This window comes from Canis aureus, chromosome 2, assembly GCF_053574225.1.
Source record: "Canis aureus isolate CA01 chromosome 2, VMU_Caureus_v.1.0, whole genome shotgun sequence".
Taxonomy (NCBI): Eukaryota; Metazoa; Chordata; class Mammalia; order Carnivora; family Canidae; genus Canis; species Canis aureus.
Window position 1 is genome coordinate 5,041,776 of NC_135612.1, and position 27,224 is coordinate 5,068,999.

Here is a 27,224-nt window from a genome sequence, read left to right on the forward strand (position 1 = left end):
TCAAAAGTTCAGCCAGATGTCAGCAAATCTGATGAAATGGGACTGGAAAAAACTTGTCTTTAGCTTTATTTTATTTTTTTAATTATTATTATTTTAGTCCTTAAAGACTCAGTTTTGCTAAGACATGATTCACCCAAATCTTGCCTAAAGGAAACCTTGTGTGTGTAGAGCAGATGATAAGTGAAATGGACCATGCTTTTCAGCTGATTTGCACGTAAGAATATCTGTTCTGGGAGTGGATAGAAAAATAGGGGTTAGGTAAACATGTCTCTATCCTTGAAGAGGAGGATGGGCAACTGGAAAAAAATCTTTATGCATACTGCTGGCAGAGAAATTCTAATGGTATTTTAAGCCTGATTTGGCACACCATGTAACTCTTCCAGGCACAATGCACAATTTTCATAAACAGATTGAACTATAAGATTCTGTGCCATTGTTATGCCATTCACCTGACCCTGAATGTAACTATACAAGATACACAAAAAATATCTATGCAATATTTTTATAGGAAAAAGACTGGTAATTAGGAATTCACAAAAGCTATGGGCAAGATTTATAGAAGCAATGATCAATTGTTTATTTTTAAGTGTTAAATGGAAAAATTGCTAAATATGTTTCTTTGGAAATCTCTATAGCCCAAATGGCTCTTTTCATCCAACTAGTAGAATTCGTTTTTTTTTTTTTTTTTTAGAATTCATTAAGATGTTCAGAAAATCCAGTAACCATGGATTTGTGAAATAAATATGGTTTGTGAATTCCACATCTTTCCTAGTAAAAGGCCACTAAAACTTTTTGATCTTTTTTTCTGTTTTCACTGGAAATACTCTTTTGTGTTTCCATTATGTATTTTGTGTGTGTGTGCACTTCCAGAAGTTTTTTTTTTTTTTTTAAGATTTATTTATTTGAGAGAGAGAGAGTGTACAAGTTGGGGGGTAGAGGTGGACTCCCCACTGAGCACGGAGCCTGATGCAGAGCTCAATCCCAGGGTATCAAAATCCCCACCAGAGCTGAAACCAAGAGTCAGATGCCCAACCCACTGAGCCACTCTGGCACCCCCACAAGATTTTGTTTTCTGGGAAAGAATTATTTTCTTTAATGTTCTTGACTTTGTCAAGCACAATGAATGTAATCAAAGGATAAATAATAACAGTTTTACATTTTTCAGTGGAGAAATTAAGTGTGCCAACATTCTTGAATGCTTCTAAAAAAATTCATGAACTTGGCAAGCAAGGATGGTGGGTGGGATATATTTTTTAAAGATTTGATTTATTTATTCATGAGAGACACAGAGAGAAAGGCAGAGACACAGGCAGAGGGAGAAGCAGAGGGAGAAGCAGAGGGAGAAGCAGGCTCCATGGAGGGAGCCCAATGTGGGACTTGATCCCAGGACTCCAGGATCATGCCCTGGGCTGAAGGCAGGTGCTCAACAGCTGACCCACCCAGGCATCCCCGGTGGGTGGGATCTTGAATAGTGATTGGTTCCCTTTGCTCATCTAAGGCTTGGGCATGATAAAAATCTCTCTGATTAATAATACATTATTAATAATATTAATAGCTAAGAAATTCAGTTTAAAATCTTCTGCCCATTATGTCTAGGTTACTCTATTTTCTATTTTTTATTTATAGGATATTTAACTCTGACTAGGAACACCAAAATCTTATAACATTTCTTTAAATGTCTTTGTTCTATCAAAGAGTGTTAACAAGAATTTTTTAACCCTGGCAGAAACTGCACAAATCAGTGATTATGTTGAATAATTATCAGAACATAACGCTATGTTTACAAGAACACAATAAAAAAATGTGTTTACAATTCAAATTTCTAGTTTGCCAACAGACTGCATTGCAGTCAAATGCTAATGAATTTTAATTCTTAATCATTCCGTTCTAAATATTATCTTCATATAAGTCATGAAAAATAATGTGAGATTTTTTTAGTTTCCTGATCTGAGATTTATATCAAAACCGTAAGAATTTCCACATATTTTGCTTTCTTTAAAAATTTAATTAGAAATACTTAAAACATTCAGAAAATCAGTATGCCTTGATGCACCTACTACACAACCTAAAAAATAATACATTATCTATACAATTGAAGCTAAAATTCAAACCCTCTGATTTTACCTGCCTTTACTGCTGTCCTCCTCTGAGGAAACCACTCTCCTGAACTTTATATTTAAAATTCCAGGACATTTATTATAATTTTACATCATAATACGGTTTAAGTTTTATGTATATGGTATTATACTGAATACATACTTCTGCTTATTGCTTTCATTGCTTCACCTATGTTGGTATATGTAGCCCCACTTTACTCATTTTCTGTGAATGGTACCATCATTCATCATTCTTTTCTTCTACATTTGGACATAAGCTATTCCAATTTTTCTCAGTATTACAAACACTGCTGCATAAGCAGTCTTGAATTAGTATATTTATATAATTCATGAAAGTTTCTCTAGGATGTGTAACTAGAAGTAAAAATTGCTGGGTCATAAAGATAATCTATCTTCAACTTTATCATCAATTGTCAAGTTGTTTTTCAAATCAATTTACTAATTTATTCTTGCCAGCAGTGAATAAGCAGTGAATTTCTATGTTCTTGTCAACTCTTGATATTGTCAGATTACTTTTTTTTTTTTAGAGATTTTATTTATTTATTCATGAGAGACACAGAGAGACAGAGAGGCAGAGACACAGGCAGAGGGAGAAGCAGGCTCCATGCAGGGAGCCTGATGTGGGCCTTGATCCCGGGTCTTCAGGATCACGCCCTGGGCCGAAGGTGGCGCTAAACTGCTGGGCTACCTGGGCTGCCCAGATTACTTTTTTCTTAAACTGAATAGTGTGAAATGTTATTTCATTGGTGTTCAAATGGTACATTCTATTCTATATGAGGAGGGACCTTTTGTATTGAATAATCAATATTATTCATTAAATCAATATTGAACCAATATTATTCATTAGCTTATAATGTTTGCTTATTTCTTTGTGGTATTTATCTTTTTCTTATTAATCGGTGAATTTTTTTAAAAAAATGTATGCATACCAATCATTTGTTGATTATATGTATTGCTTATACCTTGTCCTGGTCCATGTCTCACTGTTTGATGTTTTTAATATTTTTTTTTAAAAGAAGAGTGATCAGTTTTTGGTGGAAGAAGTGTGTGTGTACAGAACTGGTACACATATTTATGCATACCCAGACATACATAAATACAGAGACACACACAGAATAAAAGACTTAGAATAATATACACCAAGATGATGTCTCCAGGCGCTGGAATTAAGAATTTTTTTTCCTTTTAAAATCATCTGGGACCTTCTAGTCTCCAGTTCAGCATGTAAGGAGGTTGAAAGGTGCCGCTCTATTTCAACAACAAATAAAAGGCTGAACAAACTGAAAAATCAACTTTTCTTAGATTAATATGAAAAGTCAGGTCACAGGGCAAACTTCCTCCCCCAGACTAGAGAGACAGACAGGCAAATACAGAGAATCACAGAAACTTCTGCAGAAACCTGATATGTATGGGGCACCCTGGGTGGCTCAGCGGTTTAGCGCCTGCCTTCAGCCCAGGGTGTGATCCGGGGGTCTTGGATCGAGGCCCACGTCAGGCTCCCTGCATGGAGCCTGCTTCTTCCTCTGCCTGTGTCTCTGTCTCTCTCTTTCTCTGTGTCTCTCATGAGTAAATAAATAAAATCTTTAAAAAACACCAAAAAAACCTGAAATGTAATTGATGAGTTTCTAGAGGTGCAGGTGGGCAAGTCAGAGAGAAAAAAGCTCCAGGGGCACCTAGTCATTGGAGTGTACCGACTCTGAAACTCTAACCATGTTCTCACAGTGAATACTGGAGAAAGATCCCCCCTACCTCTCTCTGGTAGAGGGAGGAGAAACTTGTGAAATATGCCAAAGCATTCTGTTCATCTAACAAGGTGTGTCCTGAGGAGAAAATATTTAACCATGTTCTAACCCGCTGGGGGTGTTATCAGCACCTAACTGGCTTGCAGGAAGGAAAACACTCCCTTGCAGTTGGCTCTAGCCTTCCATACAGAGGAAGAGGAATATCTAAAACCCACCCCACATCAGCCGCTCTGTCTCATGTAAGGAGCAGAAAACCTGAAAGGCCTGTGTGAAGTTCACAGTCCAGATGCAAAGGCTGTCTAAAACACTGAAAACTAATCACAGATTGTAGAACACTTCTTCCCGCCATACCTTACTCCCAAATTATTAAAGGCCTGAAATTAGTTCCTTTTACCCAGAAAGAAGATCATGTCTGGCTATCAAGAAAAAAAAAATTACAAGACTGGCAAAAAACACAGTTTGAAAAGATGGAGGAAGCGTCAGAACCAGATTCAGATATGACAAGGATGTTGGAATAATCAGACCTGGAATTTCAAACAATTATGATTAATATGCTAAGGGTTCTAATGGGGAAAGTCGACAGCACACAAGAGTAGATAAGTAATGTGAGCAAAGAGATGGAAATTCTCTAGAAGACCCAAAAAGAAATGTGAGAGATAAAAACTGCAACAGAAATGAAGGATGCTTTTGATGGACTTATTAGACAGAATGCAGTTAAAGAATCCCTGGACTTGAGGATTTCTCAATAGAAACATCCAAAACTAAAAACCAAACAGAAAAAAAACGACTGAAAAACAAAACAAAACAGTATTTGAGGGCTGTGTACAATGACAAAAGTAAAACATACTTGTAATAGAAATAGTAGGAAAAACAAAAGAAAAAAAAACAAGAAGAAATATTTGAAACAATAACGACTGAAAATTTCTTCAAAATCATGCCATATATCAAACTACAGATCCAGAAAGCTCACAGAACACCAAGCAGAAGAAGTGCGTGGTATATTTATTCACAATATACCTAGTCATGTTATTTTCAAGCTACAGAAAATCAGAGAGGCATCTGGGTAGCTCAGTGACTGAGCGTCTGCCTTTAGCTCAGGTCGTGATCCTGGGTTCTGGGATCGAGTCCCACGTCGGGCGCCCTGTGTGGAGCCTGCTTCTCCCTCTACCTGTGTCTCTGCCTCTCTCTCAATCGTCTCTCATGAATAAATAAATAAATCTTAAAAAAAAAAGAAATCAAACATAAATTAAGTATCCTTAAGGAAGACAGAAGGAAGAAAACATGTTTCCTACAGGGGAGCAAAGGTAAGAACTACCCTCAGCTTTTCCTCAGAAATCATGCAAGTAGAAAATTGGATGAAATACACTGAAGATGTTGAGAGAAAACCCTCCAACCAACATAGAATTGTGCACCCTGTGAAGTTATCCTTCGAAAGTGAAGGAGTAGTAAAGACTTTCTCAGACTAACAAAAGTTAAGGGAATTTGTTAGCAACAGAACTGGCCTGCAAGAAATGTTCACTGTTCTTTAGAGAGAAAGAAAGCGATATAGACCAGAAACTCAGATCTACGTAAAGAAAGGAGAAGCACCGGAGAAGGAGGAAGTAAGTAGGCAATGGAGGGACCTGGGTAAGTGGATGGAATATATCTTTTAAAAAAGTGCAACCACATCTTTCAGAGAACCTCCAGATATGTGTATTTCCTGTAGCTGAGGTCATTGTCAGAGCAAATAATCTCAAGGTGTTGCAGACTTCCTGTAGTCTTCTTTGGCTGTTGCAGAGGTAGGAAAACGAGGATAGAGAAATGAAGATCCTGAATTCTGGAAATGGGGCTTTTCCAGCCAGTGTTCCTCTTGTCTCAGATTGGAACAGCCTTCACGTCTTGTCAGTAACTCCTATTTGACGCAGGGCTTCACTTCTACAAACATGAGGAAAGAGAAAATGGAGTTAATATGGGGCTCCTAAGCCTTGTTATCTAAAAAGTGGGGGAGAGCTAGATTTTTTTTTTATTTTGAACTATTTAAGAAAATTTTGAGGTATAACTGATATGTGATAACCCATATGTATTTAGAGTGTATGATTTGCAAAATTTTGTAACACATATAAACCCATGCAACTGTCATAATCCTGATAAAAAAAAGGAATAGAGGAGAATTTCCTCAATTTGGTAAAGAATATCTACAAAAAAATCCTATTGCTAATATCATACTTAAAAGTAAAAAGCTTGAAGCTTTCCTACTAAGATCAGGAATAAGGCAAGGATGTCCCCTCTCAGCTCTGCTTTTCAATATTGTACCAGAAGTCCTAGAACAAAAGAAAAAAAAGTCTTAAAAAAAAGTAAAAAAAAAAAAGAAAGAAAGAAAAAGAAAAGGTATACAGACTGGGGAGGAAAAAATAAAACTATCTTTGTTCACATATGACAGATTGTGTATGTAAAAAATCTGAAAGAAATGATTAAAACAACCCCAACACTGGAGCTAATAAATACATTGTTAATATAAAAATCTCTCTTCTACATAACCAAAATGAAAAACTAGATTTTTAAATTAAAAACACAGTATAGTTTACAATAACGCTCCCCCAAAATGAAATATTTAGGTAGAAATCTAATGAAGTATGTATAGTAAGATTTATATGTGGAAAATTACAAATCTCCAACAAAAGATATCAAAGAGCTAAATAAATGGAGATATATTCCACGTTCATGGAAAGGAAGACTTAATATTTTCAAGATGTCAGTTCTTGGGTGAAATAGGTGAAGGGGATTAAAAGTACTTATACTGATGAGCACTGAGCAATACATGGAATTTTTAAGTCATTATATTGTACACCTGAAGTAAACATAACACGGCATGTTAACTACACTGTGATTAAAATTTTAAAAAAGTTTTACCAGGGACTTTTACAGGAAAAAAAGGGACTAAAAAAAAAAAAAAAAAAAGATGTCTATTCTTCCCACCTTGATCTATAGACTCAATGCAATCCAAATTAAAATCTCAGTGAGTTATTTTGTGAATACAGACAGTGATTCTAAAAATTTATATGGAGCAGCAAAAAGATCCAGAATAGCCAATACAATATTGAAGAGGAAGGACAAAGTTGGAGGACTGACACTACCCAACTTCAAGTCAGTATAAAGTTACGGTAATCAAGACACTGTGATATGGGTACTTTTCAGATTAGCTTTTTTCAATTAGTAATATGCATTTACTATCTTCAATGTCTTTTCATTGTGTGATAGCTTATTTCTTTTCTACACTGAATAATATTCCATCGCCAGGATGTATCACAGCACGTTTATTTATTCACCTACTGAAGAATATGTCCGCTGCTTCCAAGTTTTGGCAATTGTGAATAAAGCTGCTATGAATATCTGGGTGCACATTTTTGTGTGGACAAATTTTCAGCTCCTTGGGGTAAATAGCAAGGAGTGGCCCTTGTGCTCCAAATTTTTTTTTTTTACTATCATATTTTCTTGGTTATAACCGTTAAGTACAGTGTTGAATTAGTTATAAAAGGCAGTTTTCTCTCCCTAGTTTTATTAAGATATAACTAATTTAATACATTTTATGTTTAAGGTGAACCAACATAATGATTTGATATATGTATACACTGTAAAATGATTACCACAATAAGTTTAGTTAACACATCCATCACCTCACACAGTTAAAATTTTTAAGCTATATTTAGTGACTTTCAAATATACAACACAGTCTTGTCACCATGCTGTACATTACATTCTCAGAATGTATTTATCTTGTAACTGCAAGTTTGTACCTTTAAGTCATCTTCACCCATTTCTTCCCTCCCCTGCCCTACTGCCTTTGGTAACTACTATTCTTTTCTGCTTTTACAAGCTTGTTTTTTTTTTTTTTTTCCAGGTTTTGTATATAAGTGAGATCATATGGTGTTTGTCTTTCTTTGTGTGACTTATTTCACTTATCATAATACCCTTAAATTTCATCCAAGTTGTCACAAATGACAGGATTTCCTTTTTTGTGTGACTGAATAATATTCCATTTTATATATCTATCTATATTTGTATCTATATATTTATTGATAAAGAAAATGTGAGATATATATATATCCATTCATCCATTCATCTATTGAACACAGAGGATGTCCTGGCTACTGCAAATAATGCTGCAATGAACAAGGGGTTTAGCTATCTCTTCAAGACAGTGATTTCATTTTCTTTGGATATATATGTAGAAGTAGAACTGATAGGTCATACATATAGTTCTATTTTTAATTTCTTTAGGTACTCTATACTGCTTTCCATGGGGGCTATACTGATGGAAGTATTCACTACACTCTACAAGCATTCCCTGCTCTCCACATTCTCACCAGCACCCGTTATCTATGTCATTTCGATAATAGTCATTTAACAGGTACGAGGTTATATCTCATTGTGGTTTTGATTTGCATTTTCCTGATAATTAGTGATGGTAAGCACCTTTTCATGAACCCATTGGCCATCTGAATACCTTCCTTGGAAAAATGTCTGTTCAGGTCCTTAGCCCATTTTTAAAATTGAATGGTCTTTCTGCTATTGAGTTGTATGAGTTCCTAATCTATTTTGGATATTAACCCCTCATCATACATTTGGTTTGCAATATCTTCTCATTTTATAGGTTGCCTTTTCATTTTGCTGATCATTTCTTTTGCTGTCTAGCAGCCTTTTAATTTGATGTAATCCCTACTCGTTCATTTTTGCTTTTGTTGCTTGTGCTTTACATGTTATATCCAAAAAATTCACTGCCAACACCAATATCTAGGAGAATTTTCTCTATGTTTTCTTCTAAGGGTTTTATGGTTTCAGTCTTTAATCATTTCCAATTAATTTTTTGTGAATGTTTTAAAATGCGGATCTAGTTTCATTCTTTTGCATGGGAATATCCAATTTTCCCAGCACCACTTATTGAAGAGACTATCTTTTTTCCCTTGAGGATTCTTGGCTCCTTTGAAAATATTAGTTGGTTGTATAAGCATGGGTTTATTTCTGGGGTCTCAATTCTGTTCCATTGGTTGATTTGTCTTTTTTTTTTTTTCTGGTACCATATTGTTTTGATTACTGTAACTTTGTAATATAGTTTGAAATTAGAAAGTATCATGCCTCCCACTTTGCTCTTTCTCAGCATTGCTTTGGTTATTCAGGGTCTATTGTGGATCCATATGAGTTTTAGGATTTTTTTCCTAATTCTGTAAAAAAAAAAAAAAGAAAGCCACTGGAATTTCGATAAGGATTACACTGAATCCATGCTATATTTAGCATGGACATTTTAACAATATTAATTCTACTCCACGAACATAGAATATCTCTCCATCTATGTTGTCTTCTTCAATTTCATCAATGTCATACTTTTTCAGTATACAGATCTTTCAATTTAAATTGATTCCTATGTATTTCATTGTTTTCGATGCTATGTAAGTAGGATTGTTTTATTTCTTTTTCAGATAATTCATTGTTATGAGCATTTTTATCTTAATCCTGAATTTAGTGGAAATCTTGCTTAAGCTTCACAATTAAATTTGATATTTGCTGCAAATTTTGTAGCTGTAATTTATCAGATTAGAAATGCTCCGTTATTGTTGAGAGGCTTCTCAAGAATGAGAGTTGAATTTTATTAAGTGCTTTTCTACATCAGTTGAGATAAACATATGGTTTTCAAATTTAAGTTGTGAATATGAGGAAATCATAATAAAAGATTTTCTTATGTTAAATCATCCCTGAATACTTGGGATATGCCCAGCTAAATTATAATTTTTTTAAATATTGGAGGATTCATCTTGCTAATATTTTGTTTAGGATTTTGGCATTTGTGTTCATGAAGAATTTGTTTTCTATCTGTATTTTTGCTAGCAATCTGATCTAAGTGATTTTTTTCCAATAAAAAAATACTTCCTTTTGTAGATTAGTTTTCATCCCTTCGTAAAGAGAAAGATGAAAGAACTTTGGTATCTGAACATTGGGAACATTTATTTAAAAAAATTCACCAAGATTTTATATAATTTCTCTTTTTCTCAAATCCTAAAACTATTTGTCTTCTTACATTTTATAGTTTTATTTTCCTTTCCAATCTCTCCTAGCACTTATTGACTACAGAATTCATTCATAAGTCATACATAAATTTTATAATTATTTTACATTGCTGTTTAGTATGTTAGTTATATGTGTGTTTCATGTCTCCCTCATATGTATTATAAACACTTCTATTCACATTTTAGTACTTTTCTTTGAATTTTCTAGGAGCTCAAGAGTTATTTAATTTTGATTTGACTTTTATCAATGAAAGTATTACCTTTAATGAAAGCAATAGTTTGGTGATCTAAGTATTTTGGGAAAATTTAAAATATCTTTTTAGTCCGTAAATCTTATTTTTTTTCATTTATCCTTTACATATTTTTGACCAACTCTACCTCCCAAGCATACTTTCTCTCTCCCAGAAGATTGTAGGTCAGCACTTCTACATGGTCAGTTTTTTTAGGTCACTGAGGTAAGTGTCGGAGGAATGAACAATGATTTCTGGCTATAACATCTGATTATTCTAGTCCATGCCATATTCGCTTATTCCTAAAAGCATGATTGTCAACAAAATTTCAATGAATCCTGAATAGCTTCTAAAGGTATATTGAGTTCTTTCACTTTAAAAGGCAACACAAATCTTCTCAGTGGGAAAATAAATGATCGAATCTCACCTCATTCCAAATGAATTAGAGTTGGCAGGCTTGTGTGTCTGTGGCTGACTTACAGTACTTGATGCTAAAATGTAGCCCCTTGTAGTAGTTATAATAAATTAAGGCTTCTGTCAGAGGCCCAAGTCATGAAAGTTAAAGGAAAAAATATATTGCTACCCTTTATATTTTGGGCTCTGATAGGAATTTTGGTCTTCAGCAGGTTGACAGCACAAAATAGACAAATTCAATATTTTAGGATACTGTGCCAAATTTCATGTGTAGAAGCCTGTGAGTGTCTTGCATTAAGCCGTGAGTTATAGCAGTGAAGGCCTAGAAAGTGAGAAATAGCATATTTCTTGAGGCCTGTAGGGCATGCAGGTTCCACAGTTCTCTCTCTTGAATGACAACATGGTCCAACTTCCTAGTGAGAAGCATGCTGGAGTGTTTCTCTTTCGTACTCTCTTCTGAATAATGTGAAATGCTGTTAATTTAAAAACTGTCACTCACAGGGCATAAAAATGTTTTTCACTTAAAAGTCCAGTGACAAGCAGAAGACAACAGCAGCAATGGGTACTCTGAAACAAGTGATTATTCTCTGTAGCTAATTATCGTTATTTTTGTACATGAAATCTTGTTAAAGACATACTGAATAATATATGCTTTGATAAGGTGTGTTTGGAAAAAGTGGCATTCCACATTAACTCTACCAAATAACTTGACATTAAAGAAAGTATCATTCAGAGTTGGAATATCTTCGCCAGGATTATTTTTTGTCCTTTTATCTATATCATCTTTCATAATACGACCAAGTAAAAACTGGAGAAGAACCTAAGGATAAGCAGGAAGTGGTTTCAAAGTATTAGTTTCTGAAATTGGATCTATTTTGCCTCCCCATTCCTTTCCTTTCCTGATAGATTTCACCCTAGTAACCCAGGACTCTTTCTGCTACAGAACACTGCAGCAACAGGAAACTGCCCAGACATCTTCCCAATGTCTGTAGTAGTCCATTTGTCAGTGGGCTGAAACTAATTTCAATGATGTGACTCACTTGTCTGTCCAGTTATTCTTTTTAAAATTGTTACAAATTAAGTGGGCATCCTGTGGCTTCAAATGGAGAGCCCTGAAATATTAGCAGTGGAAACAATCTAAAGTATTTTAAAAAAGAATCTAAGAATGGCTCGGCTTACCTATACACACCACACAACCGATAGCAATGGAAAGCAGTAAGAGTTCATATAGGTTCTGGTGCTCAGTATTAATGGGTATGAAAATGAAGATTAATCTCCTGACTTCTGAGGATAATTCAAGAGACGATGAGCAAAAAACGATGTATCAATACAGAACTAGAAAGTGAAAAGAAAGCGGACCTATTCCAAATGTGATTTAAATTTCATTATATTTTGAATATTCAGTGGGAAACTCCTAAGGTTTTAGTTTCTCTTTGGGAGTAAAATGGATTCTTAAAAGTGCATTCATCTATGCTACTAGAGTATCGTTTACTAACAAATGATTGCAGCTGTACCCAAGTGGCCTAAAAGACTTTTAATGTTCCTTCCAGATGTGCCTAATTTATTTCCAGGGTATAATGTTTGCCTTGGGAGCCTTGGGTGATTTTCTCACTTATCAGTGCCAATTTCTTGGGGGTAGGTAAAATTTTAGTCCTCTTCTAGATGGGGAAATGGAACAGGAAGATATTATAGCTTCATTAATATTAAATGAGAAACCTTCAAAAATCCTGGATAAAATATTAAATCTAGGGTTTATTTCATGAGCTTACACACCTGGACTTGCTTCTGCATGAGTTTTTTAGGACTCTTCTTGCCAATATTCATATTATATAAATGATGTCTGTCAGGTATTTTAAAAATTGAGAATTTTGAAAATTGCCCTTTAAGTTTAGCTTTCAAAAACCCCAACAGTTGCTTTGTTATTAAAGTTAAGAGGATGAAACATCTAATTTTCAACTACTCAAAGGACAGCTTACTAAGTTGCAGCTATGAATAGTCTCTGAATATTGGATCTGAATAAAATAAGGTATTTATTATAGAGCAATTATATAAATTTTATTATGGAGCATATTCAAATGAATATCAGTTTAAATGTAAATTCCACAATGTTTCTAACACAATGGAGATGCTTATTATTAAAGCTACTTTGGTGATGCACGAACTATGCAGTTGGATTTCAAGAGGTTTTTCACAAATATAAATCAAGTTGTTGAAGATATTTAAATGTATTCAACTAGCTTAAATGCTTGCTAAAATAGATAATCTAAACTAATACATATCAGAAGCACAGAAATCAACTTCTGAATGGCCACTTCGTGTCTGCACTGGAACTTAAACCTTGGTCTCATGTCCTATACTTTGAGTACTTTTAAAAAATAGAATGTTGATCTTTAAAACCAATGAGAACTATTTTCCCAATACCTAAATTTAATTCCTTATTTCTAGTACCAAAGTTACAGGAGAGTGTAATCTTCCCCAAAGGATTAAGTACTTTAGTTAATGACTAAAACAAAACTGGAATATTACATGTTGCCAAAATGACCCCTGAAAATCTTTTATTACTCTCCAAAAAACAAACAACACATTTTCCTTCTTTCACCTTGGTCAGGAAACCCTTAAAATTACCCCCACATTCTTCATAGAGGTTTGCCAAACATACGCACTGCTTCAAGATTTCTTGCATTCAATATCTCATTAATACAAATGACATGATGTTCAAATGTTTCCTATTTTTGGAAGTAATATTCTCAATGATACAACTAGAGTAACTTGAATGTACAACTAGAATGTAAATCATGAAGGCTGAGAATTTTGTCAATTTTGTTCACTATTAATTCAGTCCTTTCCAAGAACTGCTGGTCATAGAGTAGGTGCTTAATAAACACATTGAATAATAAATATAATGTGAATTAGATATGTTGAAAAAGTAAATGAGTATGTCTCATAAACCTACTTCGTGGAGGTTTTAAGTTAACACAAAAATATCTAAAAAATTGGTTACAAGGAGTTAGATTAAGTAACAGGTTTTTGACATTCTAAATGTTTCTTTCAGCTAGTAATAATCTTGTATATTTTGGATCAGATGATTAATTGCAATAATTTTTAGTTGTTATATGTTGACAACTTCATTCACATTCAGGTTATTTCCTGAATTTATCATATTTTGACATCAGTCAGATATGGGTAGAAATTTGTGATTGCAAAGTTCCTATGTAAAATAAAATATGTGAGATATGAGAAATATGTTGTTGTACATGAAATTCTTATAGGAACCAAATTAATTCTTTCCTTTCTTTCAGAGGGAGAGAGAATGGAGCAGAAGGAGAGGCAGAGAGAATCACGCAGGCTCCACGCCCAGCACAGGATCTGATGCAGGGCTCAATTTCACAACTCTGAGGTCATGATCTGAGCTGAAATCAAGAGGTGAATGCTTAACTGACTGAGCCACCCAGGTGCCCCTCTCCCCAATTTTTTCTTTAAAACAAAATGTCTCACAAAGCAATTCAACCTTTAAAAAACTGAAGTTTTGTTTGTTTTTTTTATCTAATAACTTTCTCTATCTCAAAGACTAGTTACAATGTTATTATTAATTCAAATACTCTACAAACAACTTGCTCTGGAATTGGGTTTTCCCTGGGAAGGCTGACTCCAGGATTCATGTTTTTTTTTTTTTAATTTTTATTTATTTATGATAGTCACACACACAGAGAGAGAGAGAGGCAGAGACACAGGCAGAGGGAGAAGCAGGCTCCATGCACCGGTAGCCCGACGTGGGACTCGATCCCAGGTCTCCAGGATCGCGCCCTGGGCCAAAGGCAGGTGCTAAACCGCTGTGCCACCCAGGGATCCCCAGGATTCATGTTTTTATCCGATTGGGAATCCCTTCTCTGCTGTTCTATGAAAGTTTTATAGATTTCTTCTTTCCCCTCTTCCTCCTTTCCCCTCTCCCTTCCGTTCTCCATTTCCTTCCTCCCTTCTTTTTTCTTTTCAGTTATTTAGAGTGGGGTTACAGATTATATTATCCTTAGATACGTAAGAAAATAGGACCTCTTTACTTCTCTGTAACCTGATTTCCCTGATGAAGTTCCAAATTATGAGACTTCCCAATTGTGGGGAAAAAATAGATTTAGTCTACTTGGATAAAATTAATGCTATTAAATAAACAACCCTTATTAAATATATAGTCTTTTTGCCAAAGTACATCATATCTTTTAGGTAAAGTGTTTCCTTAGACATACCTGCCCCTCTCTCCCATCCTTGACTCTCCAGGATGTTCAGTCATGAAAATGCTGAAAGACATGCAGCTGAGTATAAAGGGTTATGTTTGTGGAAATAAAATATTGTGATGCAGCTCTGCGTTGTGCAATTCACATATCAGCTATTCAATGTTGATATACCTGATTAGTTACAGCAATGACTTCGAGGGTCTAATAAAGTAAAGCCTCCAAGTTTTAAATCATTAAAGCTCCATGTGGTTTGGAAATAGTCTTATATTAAGTGGATAACATAGTCAAGAGGGATCAGCTATTTAACTAGTGTTGTAGTAAGAAGATAAGGGCCAAGGCTGAAGTGGTGGCTGTGCAAACAGAAAAGAAAAACACGGAGTTCTGGAAAGCTGTGGCCTAGAGCAGGGGAAGCAAGGTGGGCACCTGGACTCATCTGTCCAGCAGTTCAACTCTTAGATCTCTTCCCCCTTCTGAGGAAGAGATCATTTTTCAGCATTTTTTTTCAAATTGTCAAAGAGTAGGAATTATCATTTTTTAGTGTTATACCATTTGACGCATTCTTAACGGGCTTGGTGGAGGAACCATACACTTAGTTTTTAAACTGCTGCAGTGAGGGATGCATGTAGAACTGTAGGAATCAGAGAAAGAGCTTACATGTCAGCAAATAATTTGAAAGCATGGAGATGATTATGTGTAAAAAAAAAAAAAAAAACCAAACATATGAAATGATAGCTCAGTACCAGTAAGTTGGATCTGATCCTGAGTTTCTAGGGTCACAGGATGTTGGTTAATATTGTCTCCTTCTTTTACAGACTTTATGGCTTCATTTTGACTGCTCAATTAGGTACATCCTCCATGTGTGCATACCAAATTAGTTATTTGCTTTTAATTTGAAGTCTTCACATTTCTACACAAGTATCTATGTAAGTATCCTTAAATCATGGAATTTTGAGGGAGAAAAAATCTACCAAGTCTTTAAACTATACAGAAAAGGACACTACGTCAAAGTTAATGAAACTCGTTACTTCTAAGGTAACAGGAGGGGGCCCTGGCAACAGGTCTAAAGGATTGTAAAGCTTGATAAAGCTGGCTAACCTAAGAGAAGATGTCTCTGTCCACTGCCACTTTTCTTCATTCACTTCTTTTGTCAGATGGCTCTGGAATGCTTTTTTTTTTTTTTTTTTTTTAAGATTTTAATTTATTTATTCATGAGAGACAGAGAGAGAGAGAGAGGCAGAGACACAGGCAGAGGGAGAAGCAGGCTCCCTGCAGGGAGCCCGATGAGGGACTTGATCCCAAGACTCCGGGGTCATGCCCTGGGCTGAAGGCAGATGTTCAACCGCTGAGCCACCCAGGCGTCCCTGGAATGCTATCTCAAAGCAGGTCAAGGGCAAGCTGATTTGCAGACACACTAAACTTGGGTATAGAGGTATAAATTTACATAGTTTCAATCTCTTCTATTAGTTAAATTACTAGCTGCCTAGGTATAGTTGGAATAATCCAAATATCCACGGGCTGATTCCCTCAAGTATGTAGGGTCTTATCATGACACAAATGTGTCTTACATGGTTACCACCAGAAAGATACAGGTGGAAAATGAGAAACAGGGTCCAAAGTATATAATTCCAGAAGTTGGTTTATAGAAAGTATTTCCAATCATCAGATGTTTAAAATTACAAGGGGAGGATTCCATTAACATCAACACTCATTCGAAATGGAAGTTCTTGCCTATCATGAATATACTCTGTAATACATCTCATACAATTCAAATGTACCCTACATTATTTTATTTTTTGATGGGAATTTTACAAAATGGAATTTATCGGAAATTCTGTGTTACAGGACATAAAACTTCTAGCAGGTCTATACATGGTGATTATGTCTGTGTTGACATTTCATGTTTTACGCATCTCACTACTACTACTAAAAACAAATCTGATCAATTATGTTTGGGAGACTGAATTATTCTTTTATTTTTTTTATCGAAAAAAAATACAGATTTGTTGTTACATGAAGAATCAAAGAATATGCAGCCAAAAGTGGAAGGAAAGCATTACAGGGTGTGTCAGTGAGTTTATTAAATAAAAGTCTTCTGTTTTATTTTCTGCATTTTGTAATGTTTGCAGTATTTTTCAGATTTTTCAGATTTGATTTTACTGTGATTTCTTTTTTTATTCTAAATAAATATTCATGCTCATACCTAATTTTGTATTCATAATATTGTAATAATTTTCTGAAAGAGAACTACTCAAATTATCTATAGTTCAGGTTCTACAAAACCTGCACCCACCCATGTAACTGAATCCAAAATACAGATGTGTGCAGGCAGGGAGTGGGGCTATACAGGGTAGGGATAAGGGTTAGGATAAAGGGTGGTAGGCTCATGAGAGGAGGAAGCTATATTTCCATCAGATCATTTTGCTGTCCTCATTCACTTTCTCAGGAGATAGAATGGAAAAGTGAGGTCCACCACAATTTTTAGATGAGAGGTAGTACACCTAATGCATCTGGAAGCCAAAAAGTGGAAAGACAAGGTAGCTTATGGAGGTCAGTGTACCTTTTTCTTTGTAACCTGGCTGTTAAAATATGGTTTCATTTGTCATGAAATGTTATGAGTTTTGGAATCTTTTCATGAATTTTCCATATTCTTCTTGGAGTAGGTCTATGTTTCTTCCTACATAGTGTATATGATAGAGTCCTGATTCTTCTGTAGGACAAAATGCCCTGATACTGAAGAGCCCCAGCCCTGTTGCTTCATCCAGGAACCACACCATCCATTCCACTCCACAGCCCACCACCAGCCCCGACTTTTGGTCAGTAATTCTTTACACTTAGTAAGGCCAACATTCTCCTCTACAGAAGTTGCCCCCTAGAATTTGGGAACTATCTAAAGGACTGATAGAAAGCTAGTACAAATGTTTCATCTGCTTTTGATTTGTGGATTCTAAGCACATGGCTTCCAAATGTCACATTTGGAATGTGGAATTCAGTAATTCATAAGCATTTTGACCAAGTCTCTGATTTTATCCTTTGTCTTCTATGAGTGGATGATACATGCTGTCTGGTTCTTTCCAAGAACCTCTCTTTCTTCCTCTTATATATTACATAATTTTATTTACCTGACACGTTCTTTCAAAGTTAGGAGAATTAGGGATTTGTGTGTTTTAAGAAAAAAGGCAAACTCATTAGATTTCCTTTCTAAATATTTTAATAATGTTACTGAAGCCTGGGATGCCATATTTATTCAGCTATCTCTTTTGTTTTTCTGCCACAACTTAGCACTTATGGTGAATGGCAATACATATTAATAAGCAGGCAGCTTAATAAGACTCAGGTTAATGATGATAATTATTCCTACATGGTGTATGCTGACAGTGTGTGCAAAGATATTCACTCTTCAAAAAAGCCCCAAGGCAGTACAGATAATTCTGACACTGAGTACGTTATCTGAGAAGAAGGTTAACAATGCTATGTGATACTTGGCTTTTTTTTTTTTTTTTTTTCTGTAAGTGAACATTTTAATTACCTGGGGATAATGTCCATGGCTAGAATTCAGTGAGTGGGCACAGGGCCAATAATTTTTCAGAAGATCCCTGAGAGAGACTCAGGATTTTAACTGTTAAAAATTACAGGCTTGCAAACAGGGTCGCTAGAAATAAATAAGCATAGTCAAGAATTAGGAAAAGGTCAGTGTTTTTAATTCTAATTCTCATAATGGGTTCCTAATCTGAAGTGAATATTTCTGATTGACCATGGAAAAGGTATGAAATTGTGAAGCTCTGCTTCCTTTATCCTTTCTAAGTCTACCAAATTCTTTACAAAACCAAACACTAATGCTTAATGATCTTGTGCTGTTTTCCATCCCTCTATTCTAGGTTGCTCTCCAAACCTTCATTTACACCTGAAGAATTAATGACAAGTGACTGATTAACAGTTCAGAGCTCCATTCCATTTTTTTCCCTCCAGGGTCAATTGCCTTTTTCGAAGTATTAAAACCTTAAACCAGGCATCTCAAATAAAACACCAACCAGAGCCTGTCAAGTAACATTAATGAGTAAAGCTGGCCTAGTGAGCACTGTACTAAAACTGAAAGGCAGGTTTCTAGAAGGGCTCGGGGCGGGGGAAGTGTCATTGCATGTCTCTAGCAGATTATTTCCACATAGACATTCTGGTCCAGATTTGCTCAAAATGTACTGTTTCAAAAGAAGCTTGAAATCTGGATTTTTGTGAATTCTTCCCATGTTTACATTTTGTCCATGAAACATGGTCTAGGTCAACCACAACATGTCCAGGGCTGACAATGATGTGAAGGTCATGAGTTTGTGACTTTTACTTTGAACTGAAAGGAAGCAACTGGAGGACCTATATTCCTCTAAAGCACTTGCCACCCGCTGCCCTTTCTTGGGATGTCCCATTTGCCCTTTGCCCACACTGCCCTCTCTTCCCTGGGGACTTACTTTTGATGGCCTAGGTTAGACCTTTTTTTTTTTTTAATTTTTATTTATTTATGATAGTCATACAGAGAGAGAGAGGGAGAGAGAGAGGCGGCGCAGAGACACAGGCAGAGGGAGAAGCAGGCTCCATGCACCGGGAGCCAGACGTGGGACTCGATCCCGGGTCTCCAGGATCGCGCCCTGGGCCAAAGGCAGGCGCCAAACCCCTGTGCCACCCAGGGATCCTGCCTAGGTTAGACCTTACTCTCCCTGTAAAGCTTACTAAGCCCCTTCTCTTCTGAACCATTTCTCCACCATCTCTTTTCCTTGTAGAATGAATCCATTTTCTCATTATGTTGCTAGGGCATCTGGCACACACTGTAATTAGCACTTAACATAGTGGGTACTGAATATTTGTGGATGTGCTGCTCTCCTCAGTTACAGTGTGAGGTCATATGGATAGAGTCTTCCTTTTATTTTTTATCAGCATCACACAATATCCACCTCATAATAGAGAGTAAATATTTGTTGAAGAACGAATGGATCAGTGAATGAATTTTAGAAAGCTACTTGAAGCCTTAAGTCTCCTTGTAAGCCTCTCTACCCCCTAGCAGGGGACAAAAATATATTTATTAAATGAGAAATGAATGTGAACCAATGGGGGGGAGAATTATTCTTTGAAGAGTTACAGAATGACACGTAGGTAAATTTCAGTCTTGTATTCCCTATGTCATTGCCCGCTGGGGTAAAATAGGCTCTTAAATTCTCTCTATCCTAAAATTCAATTTAAAATTAATATAAATTATTATATACATATGATGAAGATACAGCCATTGCTTTTCATGGTGACCTTTTAACAATTCCCTTAATGCTTCTAATTGAGGCAACTATGTAAAGGTTTCGCTATCACAATTGAGCTGATCATATTGAGGCAACACCTTACATAAGGTCTAGTAGTTATAAATTTTTTCAGAAGCAAGTCAGGATGAATTTCATTTGGCAGCACTCCATTCAACTGGCACTTATGATAAATCTACACTCAGTTACTTATATTTGTTTATATCAAAGATGTTTAGTCTGCTCATCACGTTAGTGAAAATCTGCTTGAGTCCTTCTGTCCTGAGTCTACTGCTCGAGTCTTCCTGCAAACTGCCTTACTATAGCCTGATTTTAATCAGGAAATATCAATTAATTGAGAAATATGTTAATGATTAACAATCTGGTATGAAGGCATCACCAAGAACTCTATCCTACGCATTGACCAAAGAAGATTATTACAGTCGAAAGAAATGACACTTCCTCTGTAATAGACATCTGCCATGCTTATGGTCAACTCTGTTTTTGCAGGGATAGGTATCAGCAGAAGACTAGCTGATTGTTCTGTAGATGAGTCTAGCTAGCTGAGTAGTTTTAGGGACACAATTAAATGATGCAGACCAGTTATTTATTCACTTGTGCAACTTGATAACAATTAGCTAATCAGCTGTGTGTGATTCATCCAATGAATAAAAGATCTAAGTTTGCAGACAATTCTGGCACCATAGTTGTTTTTTCACAAGAAAAGATAAGCTGTTATGTGTTAGCATGCTGCATGCATAACATATACTATTATGGAGCTTGTGTCATTTTACCTGACATTGGACACTTCGACAATGAGCAGATATGAATCGTGAACATTTTTTTTTCCAGTGGGGTAGTGCATACAATGTAACCAAATTCAAATGAGCAGGTTTCCAGAGTTCATTTGAATCTCTTCCTGGGGCTAAGATAGACTTGCCACTGGCCTCTCCATTTCCTTTAGTAAGCACTTGTATATTAAGCAGTGGAAAATAAAACAACAAATGTTATTCGGCAGAAAGATAAAAGCCCAATCCATGTAAAGTGAGACAGAAGAAATGGAAATATAGCATGTGGATTTTGCATGCTGAGCCTCATAAAATGCAAGTGTGAATTTCCTCTCATAGTGAGTGTGGTCCAACATTAAACGAAGCATGGGGCATGATTATGAGAGATAAGATCAGTAGTTGGAGAACATACAGCAAGCTGTTTTACCCACATTGAATGTAATTTCACTCCTCTGATCTATTAGGCCCTCTTGGTGCACATCTTTGTAGATTTTTGCTAGTTCTCAGGAATGCATTAAAAAACCCTACAGGCTATAACTAAAATTACTGAATATTTTTTAATGTCTCACATGTTGACAGTCCTGATTTTCGTTATAGAAGAAATAACTGTCGATAGTGCCATTTAAATCCCTACTCTTTAGACTTGTGAATGCTAATGGCTGGGCTGTCGAACTTCAGCTTTTCCTGTAATCGTTATTCCTGGTTTCCTGTGGTGGATACGTATCGAACATAAGAAATTAGCTGCAGAGAGAATTAGAGGGTGTAAGTCTGAGTCATGTAAATGCCAAAAGCTTTTTGTGACATTTTTCAGACTTTAAAAATGGAAATATGTTATTTGCACAGTTGCTCCTGATGGAATAGGACATGCTGCAGCGATGTGGCGAGTTTAGGATTGGGCTGCAGGCCATTAGGAACCCTCTGTGTGAGAGCCTAGGGCCTGAGCAGAGGAATGGGAGCGAGCTACTTGGAAGAAGGATGGCATTTGCTGATGAGCCAAAGAATCCTCGCTAGATCAAGAACTGCTAATGAGAATTGAGAACTTGCTTGAACCTGTTATCATAAGTAAGGTTTAGGAATATAATTTTCAGCTTGATGTAACTTTTGTCTTTACTCCAGATGGTCTTACATCATCATCATTATATCAGCGCATGAAAAAATCTCACAGGGCTAAGTACATACCTTAACTCTTCTATTTCAATTAAGGCTGAGCTCTTTGATTCGGTCAAAATAAGAAATCCCTGAGTAGATTCTGAGCCTCTTCTGGGTCCTGAGATGCATGGAGGATGTGTATGGGGGTGCAGAGCAGAAATTTCTTTTTAAAAAATATTTATTTATTTATTCATGAGAGACACAGAGAGAGAGGAAGAGACATAGGCAGCCCGATGTGGGACTCGATCCTGGGCCCCAGGATCACACCCTGAGCCAAAGGTATACAGATGCTTAACCACCGAGCCACCCAGGTGCCCTGAGCAGAAATTTCTATAGAGGAAAACAGAGGACTTTCATTTGTCACACTGTCCTTCACTCCTATTCCAATCTTTTTAGCTTCAAAGAAAGCTTAAAGGGAGTCAGAAATTGTCTCTAGTTTCACTTTTGGTTAGCAGGGTAGATCTCCTCAGAGGCTTATTTCCACTTCAGGGGAGAGTCTTAGAATCTACCTAGCCCATATTCCTTATAAACATGGGAATGTGGGGCCCTTTTTGTTTGTTTTGGGGGATAAAGTAACCAAGTAATCTTATGCTAATTTTGATATTTTCCTGCAGGGTGTAAAGACTATCATGAGAAACAAGCTTCTCTGCTTTCTATTCTAGAAAATTTAGTGTTTAAGTTTTGAAACATACAGAACCCAGGAAAATTATTAGATGACATTTGGAAGAAGAGGACAGAAAACACCAAGAGGACTTCTGAAAGAATTTCAGAAGTGCATCTGGAAATATACATAATTAGTGAAAAAGACAAAACAAAACAGGAGATAAGGGTCTTGACTATTTTCCTTTCAAGAATGTTTCCTGGGAAGCCTCTGCTGGACTTCCCTGTGCTCGCCATAAATGCAGTTCTACTTTTCCCTTTGAATTCTCACTGATGCTTAATAATGCCATGAAGCCGGTTCTCCCAAAGCAAAATCCTAGCTGTCATCCTTGACAACATCTTCTTCATCTTTTCCCTTCAACCCATCATCAAGACATGTTGGTTTTATTGCAAATCTCATTTCCCTTGCTTTCTCCCCCACTGCTTCTTTTTTGTTCCAATCCTTATTTTATCTTAACTTCACTAGGCAGTTTTAACTAGCCTCTCAGCTTCCTGTCGTAGCCCACTTTTCTATCTTTACAGTTTACATCAATACTTTCATAAATTTTTTCCTTCTCTAGTGACGCCTAGGTACCTTGTAAGTATGTGTAAGTCATGTGAAAAGAGTAGTTCATTGTCTCCTGGGAGCCATGAAAACTGCAATCATGTTCTTTTCTTCCCCTGCTCAGTTGAGCTGCTCTCCATCTACTGTCCATGGAAGGGAGTCTACACCAACGGTCAAAGCTATTCACAGTTTGGGTCCTTTCTCACCTCTTGAGTATACTCATCATTTTCCCTGTGTTCCACTGCCCACAGACTAAGCCGACGGTGTTATGGCTTCATGAATTCACGAGCATTTTCATAACTTCATACTTTCCCACATTCAATTCCCTCTGCCTGAAATGCCTTTTCCCATCTGAAACATCCAGTCTTTCTTCAAAATCCCTCCCAAATGTCATCTCTTCTATATCTCCCTGACATTCTCGAGCTGAGTTAGGAGTTTCCTCCCTGTGTACCTTCATACTTTGACATGTATTTACCTTTTTATATGTCTGGCTTGCCTGTGATATTACAAGCTCCTTCATGACAGCAACTTTGTTTTACTCATCTTTGGATTTCTAGCTCTTAGTATTGTTTCCACAAAACAAAATGAAACACAATGTTGAAATGAATAAACAAATGAATTGAAGATGTAGTTCCTAATACTTTCTCTTTGCATCAATTTTCAAAAGCAGTGGAAATCTAATACATTGAATATCTTATATGTGGCCTGCACAAAATATGATCCAGGGAGCAGCAAATTCACAGAATGAACATCTGCATTTTTCCTTGATCAGAATCTTTGCTCACACTGAGGTTTACTCATCAATGCCATCTGAAGAAACACTCTTCTGCTAACAATGTGCTACTTTATTGAATTCTATTAGAGAATTTCACTACAGGTTTAATTATTGCTCACCTTGGTGTCAGGCTGCTTTCCCTTTATTAACTAATCATCTACTGGCCCAGTGGGGTTCCCATAGCCTCCAGGCTTCTCAAGATATGTCAAATCAGATTATCTGCTCTTATTTTACATAGATGAAAATTTAAGTTTTTTCTAAACTCAGTGAAGAAACAATATCTCACTGCTTCATATATGTAAACTATACGAAGGCATGCATTTACATAACCTGAGCTGAGTTAGTCATTTGAGTTTTCTTAATTAGCTTTGGAAAAGAAAGTTAGCTTAGCCAGAGTACTAAATACATACATTTGCTAAAATTTTTATCTTACCTTACAATACATACTATTGTGTTATTACAATGATTTCCAAATACCAGTTACAGAACAGAGATCATGAACCAACCTATGTATATACTATCATGACAACATCATAGTTCAGAATTTATTTTTGCTTCAGCAGCTCTCAAGAAGGAAGATTCTATGAACTGGGTTGGCCTTGAAGTAACAGTTATTTGTAAACTGTTTTTGTTGATTCCAAATCGATATGCTGAGAATTACTTTTATAAAGCCTAGCTTTCTGGAAGGCTTTCATGTTGAAATCTTCTGCAACTTAAAAGTGAGTATTTTGAAATACCATGAAGTGCCACATGACATAAAGTATGTCAAAAGTATCTTCAGATTTTTAATCAGTTGGAAAATGAGAGTTCAATGTTTTATGATTTTTGGAGTATACTTGAGTCCCTCCAAGCTTATATTCTATGAAGCTTAGTCATTATGTGTTATAGATAATAAAACTAACACTTTTTTTTTGTCTTGGGGTGTTTTACATGTAGACCCAGTATATAGTTAATAAGGTGTTAGATCTTTTCTGCTAAGAATATATGATTATTAAAATTCTTTACACAATCAGGGAATCTAAAAGTTACGTAACTTACTCACATTAATGAAATAAGTTGCCGCAAATGTAAGGGTATGTAAGGGTAGAGTTTGTGATTTCTCTCCATTCCCAGATCTTACTGTATTTAACAATAGTTAAAAATTTAATCCATTAAGTAATGGGTAATCTGAAAATATTTGCTTTTTCCCATATTTGTAGTAGTTGTTACATATTTCTGTTTCTGATAAAATTTCAGTTTTACAGCAAACTTGTATAAGGTAGGGCAAACCTAAGTAGAAAATATACTGGAGTTATAAATAAATTCACTATAATTTTATTGCTTGACTTTGTGATTTAGTTATCTAACAATTTACAGTCTATAACTAATACAGATCTTTTCAGTATTTTAGTGATGGATGAATTCTCTTTTAGTTCTATGTGTGTATTTTTGGCTTTGTTAGCTATTTATATGTATAGTCTTTTAAAATCTTTTTAGTAGGGATCCCTGGGTGGCGCAGTGGTTTAGCGCCTGCCTTTGGCCTGGGGCACGATCCTGGAGACCCAGGATTGAATCCCACATCGGGCTCCTGGTGCATGGAGCCTGCTTCTCCCTCTGCCTGTGTCTCTGCCTCTCTCTCTCTCTCTGTGTGACTATCATAAAAAAAATAATAAAATAAAATAAAATCTTTTTAGTGAAGGAATCAGTAATTTTTAAAACAAATATCCAGAGTTACATTCAGCACTTTTTTTAAAAAGCCAATTTTACTAGGATATAATTTTATGAAATGAAACAAAAAAATAAATTCTATTAACAGTTCACAGATATGTACATACATGAGTCTCAGCACTCTAGTCAAAATATAGAACATTGCCATCACCCTAGAAAGTTCACTTGCGTTCTTTTGCAACCAGTGTTCTACACTGTGTCTCACCTCAGACAGCCAACAGTTTGATTTCCAACTCCTTTGATTAGTTTTTTAAATTGCTGAATAATATTTCATTGTTTAAATGTACAATTGATTCACCCATTCAACTGTTCATGGACATCTGAGATGTTTCCATTTTTTAATTAATAAATAAAGCTGTTCTGAATATTAATGTAAATGTCTTTTCTTTTTAGAATTGCTGTTATAAAAATACACATTGAATATTATAAGAAAATGTCAGCTTGTTATCCAAATTGGTTGTATCATATTACACAGCAATGCATGAGAGTTCCTTTTACTCTATATTCTCATCCACACTTATTTTTGTCAGTTCTTATTGGTGTGAAGCAACATTACATTGTGATTTTAATTTTAATTTCCCTGGTGATTAATGAATTTAGCATCTTTTCATGTGCTCCGTATTTGTTCGTCTATCTTATCTTATGATGTGTGTGTCTTTTGCCCATTTAAAAAACTGTAGTTTTTGTTTTCTTGCTGAATTCTAAGTTCTTTTTTATACTCTGAATATGGTCTTTTATCATATACATGTATTATAAATGTTTTTTTCTAGTCTGTGGCTATAATTTTCACTTTCTTAAAAGGGACTTATGAGTAACAAGGTTTTAATGTTGATGAAATGTAGTTTATCAATATTTTATTTTATGATTTATGTTTCCTTGTTCTGTCTATAAATAGTTTGCCTAGCCTAAAACCATAGAACTTCTTCCTTTTTTTCATAGATATTTAATATTTTTAGCTTTTGCATATAAGATTGTGATCCATTTTGAATTAATTTTTGTGTATGGTGCAGCTGCAGTATTCATTTTATTATCTAATAACTGGTTGTTAATATACAAATATATTTGATTTTTGTGTACCTTTTCCTGCAAACTTATAAATTCACTTGTTAATTCTAATAAAAATTAAAAAAAATTTATTAACACAATTGTTGTTTGATAATATATAGTTTTAATTCTTTGTTCCTAACAGTTATTATGACTTTCATGTATTTTTCTTGCCTTATTGTCCCAGCTAGAACCTATTGTACATACTGAATAAAACTAGTGAGAGCAGAATCCTTGCCTGTTTATAATCTTAGGAGAAAGTATTTAATATATTACCATTTTGTGTGAGGCTAGCTGTAAAGTTGTTCTGCAGATTCATTTTACCAAATACAGAAGTTCCTACATATTCTTCATTTCCTCTAAGTTTTTATTATGAATAGCTGCTGAAATTTGTCAATGCTTTTTTTTCTGTCCTTACTGAGAAGATTTTATGATTTTTCTCTTTTATTTTGTTAATGTGAAGAATTATACTGATCAATTTTAAAATGTGGAAAAGCTTTGCTTAGTCCTTTGTTTAGTT

General features: G+C 35.5%; 1 long non-coding RNA gene across 1 annotated transcript in view; it reads right to left on the reverse strand.

Annotated features, from left to right (window-relative positions):
• Positions 1 to 951: 951 nt before the first annotated feature.
• The window catches only part of LOC144292263 (uncharacterized), a 110,584-nt gene continuing 84,311 nt past the window's right edge, over positions 952 to 27,224 (reverse strand). The window contains exon 4 of the long non-coding RNA XR_013359710.1: positions 952 to 5,773. This is a non-coding gene — a long non-coding RNA (uncharacterized LOC144292263). The remainder of the gene's footprint in view (positions 5,774 to 27,224) is intronic.